The sequence below is a fragment of the Marmota flaviventris genome, chromosome 5 (assembly GCF_047511675.1).
Source record: "Marmota flaviventris isolate mMarFla1 chromosome 5, mMarFla1.hap1, whole genome shotgun sequence".
In the NCBI taxonomy this organism is placed as follows: domain Eukaryota; kingdom Metazoa; phylum Chordata; class Mammalia; order Rodentia; family Sciuridae; genus Marmota; species Marmota flaviventris.
Window position 1 is genome coordinate 61,003,725 of NC_092502.1, and position 22,431 is coordinate 61,026,155.

Consider the following 22,431-nt stretch of genomic DNA (forward strand, 5'->3'; position numbering starts at 1 on the left):
TACAGTTGCTCACCACTGTAGAACCTTCTATTCCATGATGAGGAGGCTGACCATTTAGGTATGAGGTTTTTGTAATCTATATATAAACATACTGTTTCACATATTAGCATTTTTTTTCCTTGAGAATATTCTCTTCCAAGTTCATTAAATTGATAGAGCATCTCCTGAAGAATGACATCGTACTGGGAAAGTTAACTAAGTGCTCAACGAGATGGTGCGATTGTGTTTGTCATAATTACTTTGGTGAGGGGATGACTCAGGACACAATAAGAACAAAAGCCGCCACCTGTTGAGCATGCCAGTGTGCTGGGCACTGTACTGGCACACAGTGTCAAATGTGACCTTGTTGATTCCTCACAGTAGCATTCTGGGATTACCTACTACTATTCCCAATTAACAGATGAGGGAAGAGAGACTCAGGGATGGGGAACCTTTGCCCCTGTCCAGAGCAAGGAAATGGCCAAGCTGGAACCTGATGGGTGCCTGGGACAAGGGGTGGTCCTTAGGGTTCCCCATTTCATGCTGCACAAAGAACACGTCACTTTGGCATGGCTCTGCCACACCCTCTATGACTTTGGCCACATCCCTCCATTCCTGGATCACTGTGACCCCCACTGTACAATCACAGGGCTGGGCTTGAATCTCGAAGCCCCCTTCCAGCTCAGGATTGCCTGTGGAACCTGGCACCTGGGGACTTGAGCCCGATCCAAAGGGACTCACAGAATCCAGCCTGTTCACAAATCACCTAAGTCCCCTGCACGTCACATCTATTTCTGCCCCACTGGGTTTATAAATACATGGGCCAGGGAACTAGCTTCAACAGTACTGGAGGAACTGAAGTCATGGCTATAAATACAGGCCTGAAGCTGGCTGGGGTCTGGTGGGCTGTGGCAGGTCCAAGGCCATCCTGGGAAAGCACACCCAGGGGTCTCTTCCTGACTAAGGGAGAAAATGGAGCCCAGATAGGGAGGGACTTGCCCAAGGCGAGGGGGCCAGTGAGGGTCAAGGGTGGGCATGGAGCATAAGGCCCCCAACTCTCAGGCTATTACAGCCACCCTCACCCTGCACTATGGGCTCATATGGGGGTTAGCCCCATTGGAACCAGAGCATGATAGTGTGATTGAAGTTTCTAACTGATACTTTTCCTGATGCCATATTTCATCTGTTGTATATGTTGGGGTTCTCAAATATTTCATTATCTAAAAGATTCTAGGATAAAACATCCAGAGAATTCCTAACCATTTCTCCCACCCACCTGATAGGACTGAGGCTACCATGCTGACTCCTTAGAAAATCTCTTCCCACCTCTGCACCTAGGGGTGTCACTTGGTAGCTTAGCATAGGCGATGGTGGGAGTAGTTACACCATGGAAACGGGCAGATGATGAAAACCAAGGCCCTTGTTTTCCCTAGAGCACCCGCTGTGGTGTTTATCAGCACGGCACTGCTTAAAACCCTGGCCAGCGAATCCCAAGCAAGCTCGTGTCCTGGAGGACTGAACTTGAGCCAGTTCCTTGACCTCGTCGCTAAGCCTCCTGGGTAATGGGAACCCATACCGCACCTGTATCACACCTATTGTGAGGGCTACCTGAGCATGTGCCCCAAGGGATAGTACAAGGTTCCCAAACTTGCCCACACATTAAAACCACCCAGGGATCTTTGATATGTTCCCAAACCACTGCCTCACCCAGGGGAGTTTAATCATAACCTCTGGGAAGAGGATCTGGCCACTGGCAACCTTTGATGCTTCCTGGGTGATCCCCGTGTGCAGACGGCTTTGGGAGCCACTGGTTCTTTGCAAGCACTCTTTGGCTCTCCTAGGACCACAGACAGGAGGGGACAGTGCAGACCCTACATCCCTGCTCCATTTATTAATTCATGGGGTTTCCCTTAAAAAAAATCAACATTAAGGGGCTGGGGTTGTGGCTCAGCAGTAGAGCGCTCATCTAGCACGTGTGAGGTGCTAGGTTTGATCCTCAGCACCACATAAAATAAATAAAATAAAGGCATTGTGTCCAACTACAACAACAAAAAAAATATTTAAAAAAAACAACATTAAAGATAGTGAGTGTTTGTTTGTTTGTTTGTTGTTCCCCTGTTAAAGTCCTAGCTGGCTGAAGGCATGCAGGAACCTGAGAAGGAGAGGTCTTTGTCCCCTCCCTTGCAGCTGTGGACCTGGTCACCAGCACAACCCAGAGCAGATGGGCCTCAGGCTCAGACCCCCCAGGAGGCCTCACTACATGTGGTACCCGGCTGGCCAGCAGGGATATGAGGGGTCTCGATCAGCCTCTCCTCCCCTCTTAGAGAGTTAAGCTGGGTCTTCTCAAACCACAGGCTCAAAGGTTCATGAAGTTGGCCGAGCCTAGGAGGCATCAAGCTCTTGGCTGGAGGATTAAGACAGGGACATCAGTGTACAGTTTATGCCAAGGGCTTGGCACCTCTACCCAGGGTCTTCCTGGACCAACAACAACCAGTGGTAAAAATAATCATACAAGTGGATGACATTTATTGGGTTCTTCCTGTGCCCCAGGGTATTCCACAGTAAGGACCCTGAAAGGCCATACAGTATGAAACTATGCTGTCCACAGCCACATGTAACATAAGCACTTGAACTGTGGCCAGTTGGAGTCAAGATGTGTGTATAAAGAATATATACCAGATTCCCAAGCTTAGTAGAAAAAGGACAGTTTAAAATGTCTCATGAATAACTTTTACAAGTTTATTGCTTGTTGAAATGATGTTATTTGGTTTTTAAATAAATGCATTATTAAAAATGATTTCATTGACTTTTTATAAAACCTTTTAGTGTGACGGCTAGAAACTAAAGTTACATATGCAGTCATATTATATTTTGGTGGCTAGCACTGGTACGGAGCCCAGGGGGGTATGCTCTCTAATGCCACACCCCTGGGCTTCAAATCACATTCTGCATTCTGCCATTTACCAGCTGAGAGACTTTGGATGGGTCATATGACCCCTGCCTCTCCATTTCCTCATTTGTAAGAGTTAGAAGATAACAGTACCTACTTCTCACAGCTGTGGCGCAGGTTCAACTGTGCTGGGCATGGAGAAAGACTAAGACCAGGGCCAATAGCACGCACCTATAATCCCAGTGGCTCGGGCGGCTGAGGCAGGAGGATCACAAGTTCAAAGCCAGCTTCAGCAACTTAGCAAGGCGTTAAGCAACTCAGAGAGACCACCATCTCTAAATAAAATGTAAAAAAAGGCTGGGGATGTGGCTCAGTGGTTAAGCACCCCTGGGTTCAATCCCCAGTACCAAAAAAAAAAAAAAAAAAAGATTAGGACCCAGGACCACATGGTACCGGTAAGTGATTTTTAGATTGTCACATGTCCCAGTAGATACAGAACTCCCTTCACCAGTGGGGAACAAGCAGAGCCTGGGAAGGACGTCATCAGCTTTCCCTGGACAAAGTCCAAACAAGGAACCTGGGACTTTGCACTGGGCAATGGTCTTTGAGGTTGGCATCCAGCAGACACGCTAGGCAGGAAGGCTGGCCTCCGCCCCTGCTGGTATCCACCCCTGCCTGGTGTCTGCCACTCATCCTCCCTTACCTGCCTCGTGCCCTTTTCCCTTCCCCAGATTTCATTCAATCCAGCTGAACGGGATAAACCCCTACAGGTCCCACTGGGCCAGCATCCCACAAGATGCTGAGGGAAGGATCGAGGGAAGGCAGCTGTGTTCCTGCCTTCAACCACTCTATAAGGGACAGGAGGGCATGATGCAGGGACTTGAGTGTCTTTGATCAAGGTAGGAGGTGACAAGGCTGCGAGCAGCCACTTAACCATTGGCCTCAATTTCCTCATCTGTAAAATGGGGCCAAGGACTGTGCCGGCTCCCAGGCCCTGTTACAGGAATGAAATGAGCGGATGCAGGAAAAGCCAGACACCACTCAAGGCCCAGGGTCGGGCTGGGGAAGGCTTTCTCCATGCCCTGCGGGTGGACTGGGGCCCGTCCTGCACTGCAGAGGGCTGGGAGGAGGGCAGGGGAGACGAGCTAGGAGGCTGCTACCCCTGCCAGGTAATCTTAGAAAATGAAAAGTACTCCCAAGGCGGCAGGGCAGGAGGACAGTGTCACTTCCTCCTCTGGTCCGGCAGCCACTGGGTCCCTAGATCTACTCCACTGCTGGCCGGGTATCTAGTAGGTGCTCAATAAGTGCATGAGAACAGATTGCAAACAAGAAACGTCCTGGGGTGTGGGAAAGAGAGGGGCGGATTCTTCCTGGACGCCTTCTCGGATGGGGGAGTCAGATTTTCTGTCCCCCGGTGCCCTGCCAGGCTGGGAGCTGGGAGCCAGGGCTGCAGACCTGCTCTGCCACCTCCTGGGAGCCCTCCGACTTCAAGAAAGCTCCCTCAGTCGCCTCAGTTTGCTTTTCTATAAAAGTGAGGGGGTAGACAAGGTGCTCACCAAGGGCTCCCCGACTTTGGAAGTCTGGGGATCTCCCCTGCCTAAGACCCTGTCCTGGTCCTGGGACAGGGGGACAGTGGGATGGGCATGTGAGCAGAGGCCATGCGGCACACAGACTGGAGGTGGCAGGGCATGGCCAGGTCTCCCCAGGGGGCAGGCGTCCTCAGCACAGAGCATGGAGAGAGCCAGGAGTCGGGAGTCACGGACTCAAGATGGTGAACTGTTGGGACAGGTCAGGAGCAAAGCCATGACAGTTGAACCCCTTTCACTCAGACACCCAACCCCAGCTTGTTCACCTGTGGGTGAGCGGGAGCAGACTCAGGCATTCCATCTGTAGAATCCCCCCCTTTTATTGGTACTGGGGATTGAACCTAGGGGTGCCTACCCACTGAGCCATATCCCCAGCCCTTTTTCGTATTTTATTTAGAGACAGGGTCTCACCAAGTTGCTGAGTCTGGCTTTCAACTTGAGATCCTCCTGCCTCAGCCTCCCAAGGCACTGGGATAACAGACATGTGCCACTGTGCTGCTAAATTCCCTTTTCTATAAAGGTGACATCTCCCTCCTGGAGGCTCCCCATTCCCACCACTGACAATCCCATCCTCAGAGGATGTCCAGAACAACTCACCCTCTTTTCTTTTTCCTCCCCCCTCCCTCCAGCTAAACCTCAGTACCCTTGCCTACTCCATACCGGAAAGAATTTTCAGAGCCCTTCGCATGCTCTTCCTGCTCTCCCTGCGACAAGCCCCCTTTGTCAGTTTCTCAGAATTGAACTGAATACAACATTCCAGGAAAACCAAGCCTGCACAGGGTATGGCAAGACCATGACCTCCCTTCTTCTGAGACCTCTACCTTTATTAATACACCTAACATCACACTAGTGTTTGTTTGCTTGTTTGTTTCTTCTTCTTCTTTCAATAATTCCATCCCTGCTAGATCTTACTATGGTCCACAAAGACCTCACCGTACAATTGGTATTCTTATGCCATATCTTCCACATTCCATATCTGTGCAGTTGGCATTTTTAGCCCAATGGAGGACTTGACAAATATTTTAGTTAATTTGACTCCCTGTGGGCAAAGACTCTCAGTAAGGGATGAAGTCAAGACTCAAAGCCTATCAAAAGAAGAAATCCCTCCCCACCACCCACCAGGCCGAAACAAAATAATAGGAGAGAAATGTGTTGGGTCAACAGTTCCCGACTTACTATTAAGGAAGCTCAGTTGGGCAATGTCCAGCCAAGTAAACAAGATACTGGACGGGTCAGGTCCAGGGGCCAGGTATAGCCCCCGGGCTGGGGCAGGTAGAGGAGAGCAGCCTGGGGCAGAGGCTGCAGGAGGAGGTGTGGGGCGCGGGCTGAGCTGCAGGCCTGAGAGTTCCACACCCCTGCCTCCCCCACTCCTCTTCACTGAAGCCTCAGCTTGGCACACACCAAGACGTCCTGTCCTCATCTGTCCGTGCTCTGTGACCAAGGGCAGGTCACTCCCCACCCTGGGCCTGAGAAAGGTCAGATTCTATTGCTTCTTCACAGGGAGCCATGGCAGAGGTGAACAGCTGTCCCCAGAGCAAGAGCCTGGTGCCCCAGAGAGTGGAACGGTCGTCATCCTGTACACCAGTCTCTGTGTGGCTCTACATGCGTTGTGTGTGCACATGTGTTTCTGGTGCCATGTTTTGGAGTAGCTGCTAAACAAACTGTGTTACCCTGGGAAAGTTGATTTCCCTCTCTGAGCCTCAGTTAGGGCTAATCTCAGTGCCCACCTCATGGGGATCATGAGGATTAAATTAGTCCATATCAGAGAGGAGTTAGAGTCCGGCACAGGGTAGGGGCTCACTACACGGTGGGTGTTCTCCTTACTGCAGTGAAGGGGTTGACCTGGTACCAATTGTTGGCACGGAGGGGCAGGAGGAGATTGAGCTGGAAGGAGCTTCAGAAACCCTCAGCCTGGCAGCGGCCCTCCAGCATGGAGCCTCTCCACTGTGTGTCTGTGCACGTGTGTGAGTGTCTGCACATGGGTCTGCATGTGCACGTGTGCATTGGGTTTTATGTGTGCATGTATGTTTCTATGTGTATCTGCACGTGCATGTGCGTGTCTCTGTGTGGCTGTGTCCACGTGCGCATGTACGGTCCACAAGTACCTCTATGTCTCGTCCATACGTGCATCTGTTTGTGCACCTGTGTAACTGTTGTCCTGCGTGTCTATGATTGTGCATGTGTGTTGTGTGTGTGTCTGAGTCTGTGTATATCTCTGTATATCTATGCGTGGATCTGTGTGTCTGTGTGTCGTGTGTCTGTGTATGTCTGTGATGTTGGTGCATCTGTAAAAACCGGGGTGTAGCTGTATGTTTGTGTCTTTGTGTGTGTGTCTGTGTGATGTGCACATCTGTTGGTGTGTGTGTGACTGTGTGTACACACACTCACATGGCGGGCTGCGGGGAGTGGCCCTGGCGGTGGCTGCGCTGGGCCAAGCACCCCAGTGAGCGAGCTCCAGCCTTTCTGTTTGCTTTCCTCCTTTTCTTTCCGGTTCCCCTTTAACCCATTGCTGCTTCCAGGGGAGCAGGAGGGAGCAGCCGCCAGGGAGGTCCCGGCCCTTCCGCCCACTCGCCCTCTCCGCAAGGTCTTCTCACCTCCCTTCTCTGGTCCCCGCCCGCACAGGCCCCCTCCCTTGCTGAGACTCAGTTTCCCTAGCTTCCTCGTTCTCTTCATACCCTTCAGGTCAGCCCTGTCCCCCTCTGCCCGCTCTCAGTGATAATGAGGAGCTCCCTGTGACTACCTGCCATCGCAGGAGGCTCGAGGCAGAACATTCCAGGAGGCATTCTTTATGGCAAGATTCGAGACCCCAAAAGGCCCCACTGGGGGTTCCGGAGTCTCTGGGTGCCTGGCCTCACTGCTGACAAGGGCTGAGCCCGACAGGGGTCTATTGCAGGGGATCAATTTGAGGAGCAAACTCCTCCAGGTCCCCATTCACCTAGTGTTTGCCAAGCACCTACCGGTGTGCCCAGAGCTTTTGGTGGGCTCATTTTGCCTCCTTAGCCGCTGTGGGGTGGGTGCTGCCCCTGCTCAGCTCTCCAGATGAGGAAACCGAGACTCGGGCGTTCAGTAACCAGCTGGAAGTCTAGAGCCAGCAGGGGCAGGGCTGGGACTGGACGGGCCTGGGAAGGAGCTGGCACTCTTCCCTCGTCCTGCCCAGGGCTGGCGTCTCCGTGTGCCTCTGTGGGGGATGCTCACCTCCCTCCTGAAGCTGGCAGAGCTAATGGTGGGACTGATTGATACCTAGGGCTTCTGTTCACCCGGGGCCAGCCACAGCGTGTGCCAGGGCTTCTCTACTGTGCCCTCGTGACCCTTCCTGACGACCCATTTCACAGGTTGGGAAAGGAGAGCTCGGGGACACGCAGAGCCTGGCAAGCCCCACAGCTGTGTCTGAGTGCAGAGCCCGTTCACCGGACTCCGTTCTGCATTTTTATTTCTTCCTCACACGACAGCAAACTTCCGTCTTCCTTTGCCTGAGGTTGAAACTGTCACCAGTAGGAGCAGTGGGACTTTATAGGGACACTCCCTTGTCAACCAGTCCACACTGCCTCTACCAAACCCAGGAAAGCAGAATCAAGATGAAATCTAAGGAAGTGGGCGTCCAGTGTCACTGTGGGTGGGTAAGCCTGGGGGACTCCGACCGCTGCTCCCTCTGAACCCCTTGCACAGCCCGCTGCGGCCGACTCCCTTACTTCATGGTAGCGTGAACAGTTTCATCTTCTACATGGGGTGTTTCCTTGGGGAGGAGCTGCCATTTCAGCTCCCGTGCTCCCACTCCCTGGCCAGGCAGACCTCTATTATGATGACCGAGCTGCCCAGGGCAGCATCAAGCCCATCTCCGTTTGCCCTTGGCCTTGGGTGTAGCTGTTGGTGGTTCAGCGGGACTCACAAGGACACCGAAGGCCAGTTCGATTGTTAAGTTCCATAGGCAGGGACTGTGCCCCTGACCCTGGCCAGCTGCTTCCTCAAGGTTTAAAATAGCTGGCATGGGCCCCCGGGGAACATGGGCCTAAGGAGTGTGGGCAATTTCCCTGCTTCAGGGAGCCCAACCCCCAAACACAGGTTTCCTCCAACCAGAGAAAGTACCCATCTAGAGGAACAAGAATCCTCAGGGCAGAGCTAGAGAATCACTTCGGCCTCAGCAAGGACAATGACGCCTGGAGATCAGAGAAAAGAAGGGCCAGAGAGGGTAAGAAGCTTGCCCAGGATCACACAGAATGTTCACAGCAAAGTTAAAATGAACCTATCCCCGGTCTCCTTATTTGCCACCTGCTACCTCCCACAAAGGGGTCATGAATTCACCCCCGGCCAAGAGTGCTATTCACATCTTTGAACTTTCACGTCCCTGCCTGTTACAGAATGAGACAAGAAAGAACAGTTCTAGAAGTTGCCCCTTCAGCCCCAGAGCAGAGCAAGGATCCTCTAAGGAGCTGGTAATGAAACATCACCAGGGAAGATCCACACACAAGCAACCATCAAGAAATAATAACAGCCACCGTGAACCGCGCAGGAGGGAGAGGGCTGTGTCCTCAAGGGTGGCAGCTCAGACAAGTTCAGCCTGGAGAAGTGACTTTTCCCTCTGCCGGGGGGGGGGCGTCCAATAGCCCCTGACCCCTCCAGTGAACCCCACCTGGGCCAGTCCTGGATGGGCAGATAGATTGCAGCCAGGTGGTCTGCAGCCCAGGCTGAATGGCAGGAAAGCCGAGAGCCAGGGTGGCCTCCCAGCTACCCACCACCCCTACAATTCAAAGCATGGCTGAGGCTAGACAAAGCACTTGAAAATTTTACTCAGAGGACACTCTTTTCCCAAGCTCCTGCCTTTAACCTTGTGCATCTGACCCCCCAGCTCTGCTCGTACCACCCCTGCCCCTTCCCACACAGCATATGCCACACACACCCAAGGTGGTAACTGGGCTTTCTACTCTGTAATCACAGAATTACTGGGCTGCTAATTTGTGGGAGCCAAGAGACAGTCTACACAGCAGATCATACCTCCTGGCCCTAGACAGCCAGAACCAACACTTTTCTTGCTGGGGGAGAGGGTATTGGGGATTGAACTCAGGGGGTACTCTACCACGGAGCTGTATCTCCAGCCCTTTTGATTTTTTTGGACATGGTCTCGCTAAGTTACCCAGGCTGGTCTTGAACTTGTGATCCTCCTGACTCAGCCTCCCCAGTGACTGGGATTACCAATGTGCACCAACACACCCAGCAGCCACACCCTTAAGAAATGTTTGAAATGGCAAAAGCATGAAGAGAGCCCAGGGCCACAATGGACAGGACCCAGAGGACTTTCTATTGGTCCCTAGGCTTCATTCGTCTGAGCAATTTAAATCTACTCACTGGTTGGATGTTATGCTATTTCTATATTTGCCCCCAACGTGGGTAAAGTAACACACATTCCTTGTTAAAATGAAAACTCACAGTCCACAGGGCGTCATGGACGAGCTGCCAGAGGTGTGCACACCGGGCTTTGGAAACACCACCCTGGCCCAACCCTGCCAACACCGAGGGGAAAGGGGGCCGGGATGGGAAGGGACCTGTCCAACATCCACAGCAAGGCACTGGCAAGGCCACCAACAGAACCAGCTCCCAGCAAGCCTCATTCTTTAGGGAGCGATGGCTCCAGGGTCACCTGGGCCCCTCAGGAATGAACCCATTTGCCAGGGAACCTGAGCACAGGCCATCAGACTTTCCCCTACTCCCAGGAATCCCTCGGGATGGGTCTAGAACCCCCACTCCCCACCACGGTCTCCCTGACAGCGGTGGGCAAGTTGTCCCTTGCTCGGGATTGGTTTCCTCACCTTCCAGGGCTACAGTGACAACGCCAAACTCCTGGAGGGGAGGGGACTACGCTGCAAACCAGAAAAGCAGATGTGGAAGGTGAGATTGTCCTCACCCCCTCGCTCTGCTTCTCGACATCTCCCTCTGGGAGGTGGGCAGAGCCGTGCAGGTGTGAGGAGAAGGACTGGGCTGGAAGGAAGGGGATGAAGGGGATCGTGGGTGGGAGGCAGCCCACACCGGGGTCCCACCCACTCAGCTGGGCTGTCGCCTCCCCCCAGGCAGCCAGCAGGCTCCCAAGTTCTGGGTGACAGGTAGGAGTCTGCCCAGCACTTGTGCCACAGGAGGCCAAGAGGGAGGCCACACTGGCCCAGTGAGTGGGGACACTCCTCCGACCTGCAAATGGGCTCATGTACGTAGACATGTGCATGTGCACACACACACACGCACACACACATGCACACAGGCACACACGACAGACATCCACGACAGTCCTGGACACACTCTCGTGGTACAAAAGCAACGACCCCAAGCCTCCGGCACAGCCCCTCACCCACTCCGGGGCACACATGGGGCCATCCTGCCTCTCGCTCCCCCCAGTCCCAAGCCCCAGGCCTGGCGGCGTCCTTGTCCCGCTGCCTGGGAGACACATGTGGTTTCAGTTAGCGGCAGAGCGGGCATTTCCGTCCCAGACAGCGGAGCCCTGCCAGGGCCCCAGCCCCACTGGAGCCCTCGAGAAGGGCCACCTCAGCCCTCACTCCCCACTGGCCATCCCAGGGACCCTCAGCCCCTCTCCCCTGCAAGACCGTGCCGTCCCTTCCTGCAGTCACCCCTCACCTGGAGCCAGACTCTGCACCCACTCAATGGGGACCGGCTGTGCCCAGCCTGCGTCCACGGCTGCCCGGCTGCCCGCCGCCTGCCCGCCAGCCTCCTCACTCCTGCTCTGTCTCCAGCAGGCTGAAGGGATGGGAGGAGGGCAGGGTGTCAGGGGGCGGGCGGGAGGGAGGGGAGGGGGCGTGTGGAAATGAAACTTTAATAACAGAGCCCCTTTTGTTTCCGAGCATATGGGATATTTCATACATACTGAAGACATTAGCCGTCTATATTTTTAAGGGCTCGGGCTAAAGGATGAATAAATACAGCCCATATTCTGCTCAGCAAACACACATGCAGGGCGCTGACTTCTGGAGCATTTCAAACCCAAAGAAAAAGCCTCCAGTGACACGGGACACTTAAAAATAAATATGCTTCCAAACCCTCGGGCTCGGCTTGCCCCTGCTTGGAGCCACCTGGAAGCCCTGGGGCTCCGTTTCCCCCACAGCACTCCCCCACCCAGCTCCTACGCCTTCTGCTCCATGTGGGAAAGGAGTCCCTGGATTCAGCCCCCTCTCCCAATTTCTTTTTCCGGGACCCCAGACCCCCATCAGATCCCAGAGCGTCAAAGTTCCAAGAGAGCCTGGAAATCTCTGTGTTCCTCATTACAGAAACCGGGGCCAAGGCACAGAAAGGGGCAGGGACTTGCCTGAGGTCACACAGCCAACAAATCAGGATCTTGGGCCAAGGGGCAGTGCTTCTTCTTTCGACAGGAGGCATCCCCCACTTCCTCACCTCGGGGGTAAAGGTGGGGAGACCCCAGGGCCTTGGAAGGAAGACCAGCGTGTGGGCTGGGAGCGTGCCCGCCTGCCTTTCCCACTGGTGTACTGCTCTGGGCACCCCCCAACTCCGGGCACCCATCCAAAGACGACGTCAGCAGGGCTGGGAACTGGGCCGGCCCCAGGAAATCCCCTTCAGGCCGGCAGATCCCAACAGGCCGAGAGGCCTCAGGTGCAAGAGCCTCCTTCCCTGACAGCTCCACTCCCGGTCCTCTGGTGCCCTCCATCTGTCCTCCGGGAAGGAAAACAGACGCCAGAGGAGAATGGGCCTTCACAGTCACACAGCAAGATGACAGCAGGCAGAAAACTGAACCCGGATCTTCAGGCCTATGCCTGGGGCCTGGCTTTCTTGCTAAGCAGATCTCCAATTCTCTCCAGCTGGGACCACTTCCTCCTAGTCTGCAGAGTCCCCCCACTATGTCTAGCCATCCTCCAGAGGTGGCCTTAGCTCCCTCCTCCTGTTCACACGCATTCAGTCTCATTTTACTGTCCAGTGTGCACTTACCTAAGCGGGTAGCGCGGCACTTAGAAAGTGTTCATTAAAAACACAAACCCTGGAGGATGCCCATAGGGACTGAGTTTCTGCTGTGCCTAAGTCTGTGCCCAGCATTGAGGCTGCGAGTTACCTTGAGATGAGCCCGCAGCTCCCCACGCTCACAGTGCGGATGTCACCTCCGTCTTCAAGGGTGGCTGCTCAGGGACCCTCCACACACACTTTGCCGTGGGCACCGAAGTCACTCCCATCGGGGGCAACTGAGGCTCAGAGCGGTGCAGAGCTCCTCAGGCCACAGTGGTGGTGAGCGTCAGGCTGGGCCGCCAGCCAGGTCCTGAGTCTGGAGCCGGTGCACATGACCTTCTTGTGGCTCACTTATTGTTTGTCCCCAGCCTTGGGCCTAGGACTGCACAGCACCTCTCTGAGCCTCTCTATGCATCAGAGCACACTCCTGGCCCTGCCAGGCAGAGTGCCCCCAAACCCTTCATGAAAAGGGGGCACTGGCACAGGAGCTGGACACCTGGCTTTTCGGCCTCTTCAGCTGCTGTCGAGCTGTGAGTGGTCCCTTCTCTGAGGGTGTGGTTTTTCTCATGGATGAAGTAGAGAGAACCCATTTGGCCAGCAACGATTACATGACACAAGGATGTGTGAAGGGCTTGGCCCGGTACGTGGTGATTTCCCAGTCTGGGATCTCGTGATAGATGGATCCTGGCACTAATTCTGTGTGGGTTCCAACAGGCCCCGACGGGCCTCCTTGCCCATGGGTGGCCCTCCATGTAACCTGCACCAGCCCCCAGAGCCAGCTTCCTGAAGAAGCTTTCCATCTTGACACCCCAACAGTGAACCGACAGCAGCTCTGGTTGCCCCAGGACACTAATGAGCCCAGGGGAGCCTTCAAGACCCCTGTGAACTTGGACCCTCTCTTCCCCACCCAGACCCTCTACCCACATCAGCCTGGCCCCTCAGGCCTCCAGGACACCCCGCACTGTCACCTGCCCATCCCTCCCACCTCCGTCACCAACTCACTGTTGAGGAAAGTCCACGCCCTTTGCCGCTTGGATGTGGAATCTGTTGGTGAACACAGAGACCTTTCTAGAAGCAGGGCTTCTCTAAATTCTGGGCTGGGTCGTGCGTTAGGAGGTTTTCCAGGGCGAGGGACTATAGTCTCGATGTGAGGTTTTCATAAAATAATAGCACTGCTGTTGGTGGAGTGCTGATTCTGCTGGTACCCTGCTCGGTCCTCCCGTTCCTGACCACCGTGGAAGTAGGAGGGAGGCTACGCTGCCGGCCTGAAGCCCCCCAGCCTGCGCCACGGAGCTGCGATGCGAGTGTCACACCAACCCGCAGCCCGCGCTCCCCACTGCTGCAAGACTGACTCTGGGTCAGCCTTTTCTAGCCCCAGTGATGGCACGAGTCCCCGGGGGCGTGGGACTCAACCGTAGACCCCGTTTCTGTCTGCAGCGGAGCTGAGCAGTGAGGTTTAGATGAGCGTGAGGTTTAAACCCGCTGTCACCTAAGCCAGGTCACCCCTTGAGCAATATGATGTTCCCCCACTCCTGAGACCATCGTTGCTGTTTTTTTTTTTTCAATATATATATTTTTAGTTGTAGATGGGCACAATACCTTTATTGATTTATTTATGTAGTGCTGAGGATTAAACCCAGTGCCTCACACATGCTACCACTGAGCCACGACCCCAGCCCCCCCCACCGAGGCCACCATTTTGCTCCTAAGTGCAGCGGGAGACCCAGTACACAGCAGTGTCCTGTGGCTCACAACGCCTGGGCGCCCGATCCTCCTGTGTAAACTGATGTGGGGGAGCGGGTAGCAAACAGCCACAGTGATCAGGAAAGCAGTCCTTGAAGTAGGGGCTCGGAGTAAGAGGAGATTTGATCACAGGAAGTCCACTATCCCCAACTACTCAACTCCGCAGAAGCCACAGGAAGACAGCAGGATCATCGTGGTTTCACAAAGCAAGGGTACCAAGACACAACACTAGGTCCCAAGCCCTCACTGTCTCAGCCTGGTAGTACCAGCCTGACCACTGAGGGTCCTGTCTAGGGTTCAGGATGTGAATAGGGACATGAGGTCCATCACCCCTTGCAGACTCCATTAGCTGGGCATTTGGGTGAGGCCAATGGATAAAAAATCCATATACCAAGCCAGGTGTGGTGGTGCAGGCCTGTAATCCCAGCAGCTCAGGAGGCTGAGGCAGGAGGATCAAAGCCAGCCTCAGCATCTTATTGAGACCCTAAGCAACTCAGTAAGACCTTGTCTCTCAATAAAATATAAAAAAGGGCTGAGAATGTGGCTCAGTGTTTAAGTGCTCCGGGCTGAATCCCTGGTACCAAAAAAAAAAAAAAAGAAAGAAAGAAAGAAAGAAAAAAACCATATACATCTTCCCTCATCCTTCAGCCTCAACGTCCTGGCTCAGTCTGACCTGGGGGCCTGAGCCAGTGCAGAGGGGAAAACCTCTCCTTTGTCCCTTTCCCCTGCTCAGCAGAACACTGCTCATTAGACTCCGTCTCCCCAGGGGAGAAGGCACCCTGGGCTGCAAGAGAGATGGATCGCAGGCCCCGAGAACCCTCATCTCTGGCAAAACAGCCTTCACCAGGGCCCCCTTAGACACATGAGCCGTCCTGATCGAATCACCGGTAATTGAGTTGCTTTGGGGGGTAAATTCCATCCAGATGTGGAGGGTGGGGTGGACTTCCTGAGCAAGGCAGGGGCGGGGCACGGATACATGGGGGCCAACAACCCAGGAAGACTGGAGAAGAGCGTCCTCCTCTGACAAGCCAGGGGGCACTTCCAGGCCAGGGTCTCTCCCCGTCCCCCTTGATGGACAGAGGGGAAAATGGAGGCCCAGAGAGCAGAAGAGCCAAGGAGGCCCACAGTGACTGGAGGCCAGATCTCTTCTGCCTGGGGGTCTTAGATGGAAGTCGGCCTTCTTCCCCAGAAATCCTCATGGAGCCTTGGATTAGGAGGTCAGTGGGAGGGGGGTCAGGAAGTAGAGAATCTGCCACAGGGAAAGGCCCTGATCACCTCCAGCTTAAACCCACAGCCTGGAGTGGGCTGCACTCTGCTCGCAGAGATTATGGGGGTGGGCTGTGGGGAGAAAGCTCTCTGGGTCCAGGCCCCAAATGACATGTCCCCAGCCCCCACCCCTGCCCTTGCACAGCCAGGACAGCCTGTGGCCTGGGCCTCTCTCCCCAGGGGAGGCCCCGCCATGCTTCTCTCCTTTGACCTCCACGGGGCCACATACCTTCCTGGCTCCTTTGGGCTGGCTTTACTGGAAGGCAGGAAGAGGCCAGCCAGTGGAGAGGGGGGGCATGAGAACTTGGAGAGAATGAGAGGAAATGAGGGGGGAGTGGACTCGGGTGGGGGGAGATTAAGCAGGGAATGTTTGCCTCCTGCCTCATGTTTTGGCTGCCTTAGTGTGAACACGTCTAGGCGCCTTATCGGGAAGGCCAGCACAGTCTGCGCTAGAAAGAAAATAGTGTCTGCCACGGGAAAATTACATCTTGATAAAATATCCCTTTGGAATGGCACTGGGGTCTCTTATCAGCAGGCAGCTGGGCCCCACATACCTCTGTCTGCCTGTCCCTGGGCCTTGGAGGCCTCTTTTTTTCTCCTCCCTCTCCCCGGTCCCCCCACCCCGCTAGCTCCTCAGACTGCAGCCAGTGCCAACATTGTCAGGGCATCCAGAAGACCCACATTTAGTCCTGTCTCTGTCACCGATGCTGTGTGACCTGGGTCCAATTCCTTGCCCTCTCTGGGCCTCAGTTTCCCTTCAAAAAAGGGCAAGGAAGGAGGGATGGACCAGATGGTTTCTAAAGATCCTTCCAGCAGTGACACTCCTTGAGGCTGACATTTTTGTGCTCTGTGATTCTGTGTGGTATGAAGTTTTCCAACCTCTACCCAAAATGCCATCACATGCTAAATGTCTCTAATCTAAAATGTGCAAATCTCCTTTACTTCCATGAGTCACGTAAAGCATTTGCTTAAGCTCCAAGCAAAGCTACCCAACTCTGAAGAGGGACCCTCTCAGCTCTCCCTGGAGAAATCCTGCAGCAAGATAGGGCTTTCAATGTGTTTAGAACCAAATATTTTTCTTTTGCCCTCAAAATCCATCCTACATGAAGCCCACAGGGAAAAACAGGTACGTGAAGCAATCGTGCCTGTCCTGACCTCCCCCCACGTGCACCCTCCAGGACCCTGGCCCTCTGCCACAGCACCCGGGACCCCACTAAACCCCCTGGACACCCCTCTGGGTCAGTGGCAGGCGGGGCCCGTGCAGGTGATCAATTTTATCACCCAAAAAAGCTGGAGGGCTGGCGCCCCCTCCCCGCCCGTGCCCACCTCCCCAGGTTGTTGACAGATCAATAGGAGAGTAAATAGGGAAGCGCCAGCAGGAGGAGGGTGGTTGGCAATGATTAATTACATATTTCGAAACAGCTAGTAGAGCGCGTTTTGAATGTTCCCCACACAAAGAAATGATAAATGTTTGAAGTGAGAGATATGCCAATTACCTTGATCTGATCATCACACTTGGTATACAAGTACTAAAATATCACACTGGAGCTCGTAAATATGTATGATTATTGTGTCATTAAAAGGAAAAAAAATAGAAGAGTGCTCTGTAAACCTAAGAGCTTATGAAGATGTTCATGGAGGATTGGAGTCTGCGAAGGCGAGACCAGGGAGGCCTTTTGACTCGTGGACCTTTATCCAAATTCTTCCTCATATGGTTGGGGAAAATGAGGCCCATAGAAGGAGAGGGACTTGACAGAGGTCACACAGCCAGTGAGACAGTAGCAGACCAGGGACAAAGGAGAGGGCAGGGAGGTGGTGAGACCCACTTCTTTGGTCATCTGTCAGGAAAGCCTATCCATAGGTCGAGGAAACATTGGCTGGATTTAGAGATTCTTCCCAGCTTGAGGATTCAATGCATCTTGTCCAAGATGCTCAGGGCCCGACCTCCCCTTGTCCAACCTCCTGACAAAGTGGGGAGACAACCCCTTTGGGTGGCGGTTGAGCCCAAACTCTGACCCGTGATTTTGTTCCCTAAAGACTCTCCCCAAGAGAAAAGCCACATCCTTACCCTCATGCACCCCACCACCCACTTGGGCAGCCCCCCCACCCCCACCCTCCAGCCAGGACTCCTGGCCTGAGCACAGGGGCCACAGACAGCCCTGGTCCTCTGGTGGTCTAGGTGCAGGACAGAGCTAACATATGTGACAGCCTGCAGGCCGGAGAAGACAGGACCAAGCGCAGGGCACTTCTGCCACCCAGCAGGGACATCCCCTGGCTGTATCTGCCTTCCTGCTTTCTTGTTCCTGAGCCAGAGGCCGCCAAAGCTGGCAGCCCCCTCAAGACCACCGTCAGCACTTGGGCTGCCCCCAGATCACCATCACTGGCCACTGGCTGCCTGTTGCCCCCCCAAACCCAAACACAGCCTCTGGATCCTGCAACTACGGCACTCCAGTCAGCACTAACCAAACAGAACAGGCACAAATATTTTTACTGTTAAAAAAAAAAAAATCCAAGCACTATATAAAATACAGCTAAGGCCAGGAAAGGGGAGGAGATTACCCAATGTCACACGCAAATTAGGAACTGAGCAAAAACCAGAACCCAGGTCTCCAGGGCTCCTCCTACAGCTCCTGCAGACTGAGCATCTCGAGAAAGCAACTTCTCTCTTTGTCCTGGTCCTGTGTGGCCTCGGGCCCCAGCCTTCCCCCAGGGCCAGCCTATTCCTTGCTCTTGCATGAAGACAGAGCATAACGTAGGGGCCCCCGTCTGGGGTCCAAGACCAAGCCGTAAGAAGGATGGCTCAAAGAATCGGGTCTACTCAGACTTCGGTGGGCTATCAACACAGTGGGCTGGCAGATCTCAGAGAGACTGTCCTGGGGCAGGGACTGTGTCCGTCTGCAGAGACACCGGATAGGCCGGATTTCTGCAGTCCAAGGAAGAGCTTTCTAATGGCCAGAGCTGGCCCGTGGCAGGAAGAGAAGGCTTGGTAGGTGGTGAGCTTGCCCCCTGGACACAAATTTCAGGTTCCTGGAGGGGACGGGCAGAGACAGGAGGAGGTGCAACAGGAGATGGCCTCAAAAGCCCTTTTCTGTCCCCAGAGGGTGTGATTAGGACAAACACACAGTCATTCACGCCCATGTGCCAGTCACTCAGACACAAGCCCCTCTGTCCTCTGAGGGCAGGGTCAAGCCTTTATCCCTGAGGAGTGTCCTCTGTCCTCAGTTGTGGCCTTGCACAGCTGACCCCTCAGGTCCGGCTCTAGAGCCTCCTCCTCCTCCTCCATGAAGCTTTGCAGAAATCCCCCTGTTGGAATGTTCTGTCCTACCTCCAAATTCCCACAGAAATATGCTTTGTTGGGCTAATCCCACCTTGAATCAGAACAGGCTTCCTCGAGATTATTTTTGGTGGCATAGGGACCCCCCATGGAAACATGGACTCTCTTAGCAGTAAGAAAGTTCTTCCTTTGAAAACTTTCTTTCATTCTTCAAAGGTAGGATCGCCAGATTTAGCAAATAAAATAGAGGATGCCCCATGAAATTTGAATTTCGGATAAACGGAGTAAACATTTTTTAGTTTTTCTAAGTTTTACAAGTATATCCCATGCAAGATTTAGGATAGACTTATACTAAAAGGTTATTCCTTGTTTATCTGACATTAGAGTTTAACTGTTTACACCTTGTATCTTATCTGACAAGTGGAATGGAGAAATTCTTAGCTGGGTGCTAGCCTGTCTTGAAAACAGCTCTCACATTTATCAATCTTCCCTCGTCAGAAAGAACAGGAATCCCAAGCGCTTGGTAAAATTTAACATCATTTCATTTTTTCTTAATGTATTCTACCTTAGATGGTGACTATGTAAAGGAAGTCAGACAAGTCTTCCATTTACAGTAGCAATATAACGTTCTTTGAAATAAATGTATTCAAGTTTTTCAACGAGACTCAATTTAAAGAAAAATGTCATGTAACAGGCCAAACATGGATATGACAGAAAAATTGGAAGGTGGAGCCCTGGAGACCAAGGCTTGGAATGTCTGAGAAGGTGGTTCTCCTCTTCCCCCGTGGGCTCCAAGGCTCCTTCCTCCTCTGCCTTGGTCCCTTGTGCCTAGCGCCCAGCTCCAGGGCTGGACTTCTCCAGGCTCTGAGGGACACATTTGCAGGAAGTACTGGGGGGCTCTGGAGAAACCGCAGCCTGTACTACAATTCCAGGGAAGAGGATTCAGCCCGCTCCCCATCGCTGAGTTCCCTGGAGCCCCTTTATACAAAACAGCCTCCCCAGTCCGGGCTCGACTTCAGAGAGGCTGTTTCTGAGGAGGCAGCCTCTAGGGACTTCTCAATGTGTTTCCAAGTCAAATCCAAACCTTTTCAGCTTTGCCAGGAAACCACCCCCACCCGTCCTCTCCACTCTGCGTGCCTCCAGGAGTCAGGGCTGCAGGGCCGTGTCCACCAGACTCCCACCCCCACCTGCCAGGCCTTCCGGACCAGACGGAGTCATGCCCCCACCCTGGGCCTGTTACCACTCCCTCATCCTACTCCAAGCCTGGGGCTCAGAAGGCAGCCTTCGAATTAGAGGTGTGAGGTTGGGGGTGGGGGCAGAGAAGGCACTAATTCTGCAGATTGCAGTGAAGGCCCAGTCCCTCATGGACCTTGACCGAGCCAGGGGAGAGGAAGTATATGAGCAAGTCCGTTCTGCACTGGCCCCTGCTTAGAAACCCTTCTCCACCCCCTTTACATCACCATCATCAACAAGAGCTCTTCTTTCTGAGACTCTCCATACATCAAGCGCTTGCTAAGTACGTCCCACCGATCTCATTTGACCCTTGCAAGGACCCTCCAAGGTGGGAATTGCTATGGTCCTGTTTTAGAGAGGAGCAAGTTGAGGCTCACCTAGGTTAAGTAACTTGCCCAAGGTCACAAGTTATAAGGAACAGAGCCTAGGAGCTGAGGAGGCAGCGACTGCAGACGCCCACACATCACCGCCCTCCGTTTCGGAATATCTGCACCAAACGAGTTCAAAGAAGCAACCAGGGAAACAGATCGAGAGTGACAGAGGCTGCCAGGCTCTGTTGGATGCTGGCAGCTGTGGGGCTCTCCCAATTCACCCTGCAGCCTGCACAGCCCCTGCCCTTTCTAGGCCTCTGCCTCCCCGCCTGGGTTCCATCGCAGGGCCTTGCAGTTTGACAAGACTGTGAGGGTCCCTCTGCTCTCTCTGGGAGCCTGCAGTCTCAGCTGGAGTGCAGCCAGGGGAACACATCGAGGAAAGGTCTGGGGACCATCTCAGCCTTCACTCCCTTCTTGATCCTCAGCAAAGATGTGTCTCCCCAAGGCGGAGGCAGGCTCCGACCCAGACATCAAAGGGCCTACGCGGCTGGCGCTTTGATGGGAGCCTTGTAGAGTAATAGGAAACATGAGGATGACGCTGTGCCCCAGTCAAGCGCGAGGCCCCGAGAAATGAGAAGAAGAAACTTGGCAGCCTGCTCACGGGCTTTGGCTGAACCCAGCCCGTGCAGCTGCCGGCAGCCTGTCCTCTCCCCACCAGGCCATTGGCTGCTGCCCCTGGGGGAGACAGGTTCTCGCATGGCTGAGGGAACTGGGCCTCTCTCCACAGCAAGGAAAGGTCTCCACGAGGCCCCTCTCCCAGGCTCCAGAAAGCACTACAGAGACCACCAGGGTTCAAGGTTAGGAAAGAGCTCCCGGGCCTCAGGATGGATTCATTAGAAGACCCTCCAGCCTGTCTCAGACCTTGAGACTGTGTGGCTCATAATCCAGTCATTGGCTCTTTCCACTCCCTGCCAAATGCATCAGCAGCAGTGAACTAGACCATGGAGGTGACAATTTGGTAATATCTGCTGAATAAAATACACACACCCAGCAACACCAGTTCTAAGAGGTTACCCAGCACATGAACCAGACCGTGTGCTCGAAGGGAGGCGCCAGGAAGTATATTCACTGCAGGGTTATTTGCAAAAGCAAAAGGCTAGAAACAACGTCAATGTCTATCAGTAAGGACCAAGTAACAAAGTGCAGAGCATCCATTGCAGCAGGCCAGCTTGAAGGGATAAAATCAATGACACAGACCTATGCGTGCTACCAAGAAAAAGCTGTCTAAAGTCCACCCTGGACAGAATGGCGTGTATAATAAAGAGGATACCATTTGTAAAAAAGGAGGGCTGGGCTGGGGTGTAGCTCAGTGTACAGGTACAGCACCTGCTGAGCATGTGCAAGACCCCAGCACCACAAAAATAAATAAACACATAAATCAATCAATAAAAAGGAAATGATGGACACATTGAGTCAATATAACCGAAAATATCTCTCCAAAGATGTGCTCAAGAGTGGTCCTCAGTGGAGGGGAAGGGAGTTCAGTTGTACAGTTTGCTTTTTAAATCATTTTTACAATAAGCATTTGATATGAATTTTTAAATGTCCAAAGCCTTTTTAAAAACAGAGTAATCATGGAGGATAAAGTCCAAAGGCCTCAGCCTGACTTTTATGGCCCCTGGGAGTGTCACCCTGCCTCTTCTCTCTGCCCCTTCCTGTACCCGACTCTTGCACGGTCACGTGGCATGGTTCTCCCCGGTCCCAGCAGCAGAGATTGAGATGCCCTCCCCGCCTGACTCTGTAGCCCTGTGTCTGGGCCTCCGAGCACGCTCAAGACCTACTTTCAACCATGACTGTCCTTACTTACCAACATGAGACCCTTTTTCTCCGGGCTGGGACAGGCAGCCCAAGGCCAAACGCACCCCCAGTTTCAGAGGCAGGGGCTGCAGGAATCCAGGACAGTGAGGAAGTCCCAGGCAGGGCCACATGTTCTCTGAGGGGCTTCCACCACTGACCTCCCTCAACACACTGGAGTGGAAATCACACATGAGACCCGGCAGGTGGCCAGGCTGCCTCAAGTAGGGATGGAGGCTGGTCCTCTACCACAGACCTGGGGCCTCACTCCACACTTGCAGTCCTCCTTCTTAGATCCTCGTGGCTTTGAGGAAGGGATGAGGAGGGGCATCAAGACCCAGACCTGAC

The 22,431-nt window shown here is 53.7% G+C and overlaps 1 protein-coding gene across 3 annotated transcripts in view; it reads right to left on the reverse strand.

Annotated features, from left to right (window-relative positions):
- Synpo (synaptopodin) overlaps positions 1 to 11,913 on the reverse strand; it is a 55,170-nt gene extending 43,257 nt beyond the window's left edge. The window contains exon 1 of one of the 3 annotated variants that reach the window (XM_027949259.3): positions 11,756 to 11,913. The gene's annotated coding sequence lies outside the window, so the exon portion shown is untranslated. Of the gene's footprint in view, positions 1 to 3,100; positions 3,157 to 11,070; positions 11,137 to 11,755 lie in introns of those variants that run through there. The other 2 variants (XM_071612229.1, XM_071612230.1) reach the window with 2 other exon arrangements.
- Positions 11,914 to 22,431: the final 10,518 nt, after the last annotated feature.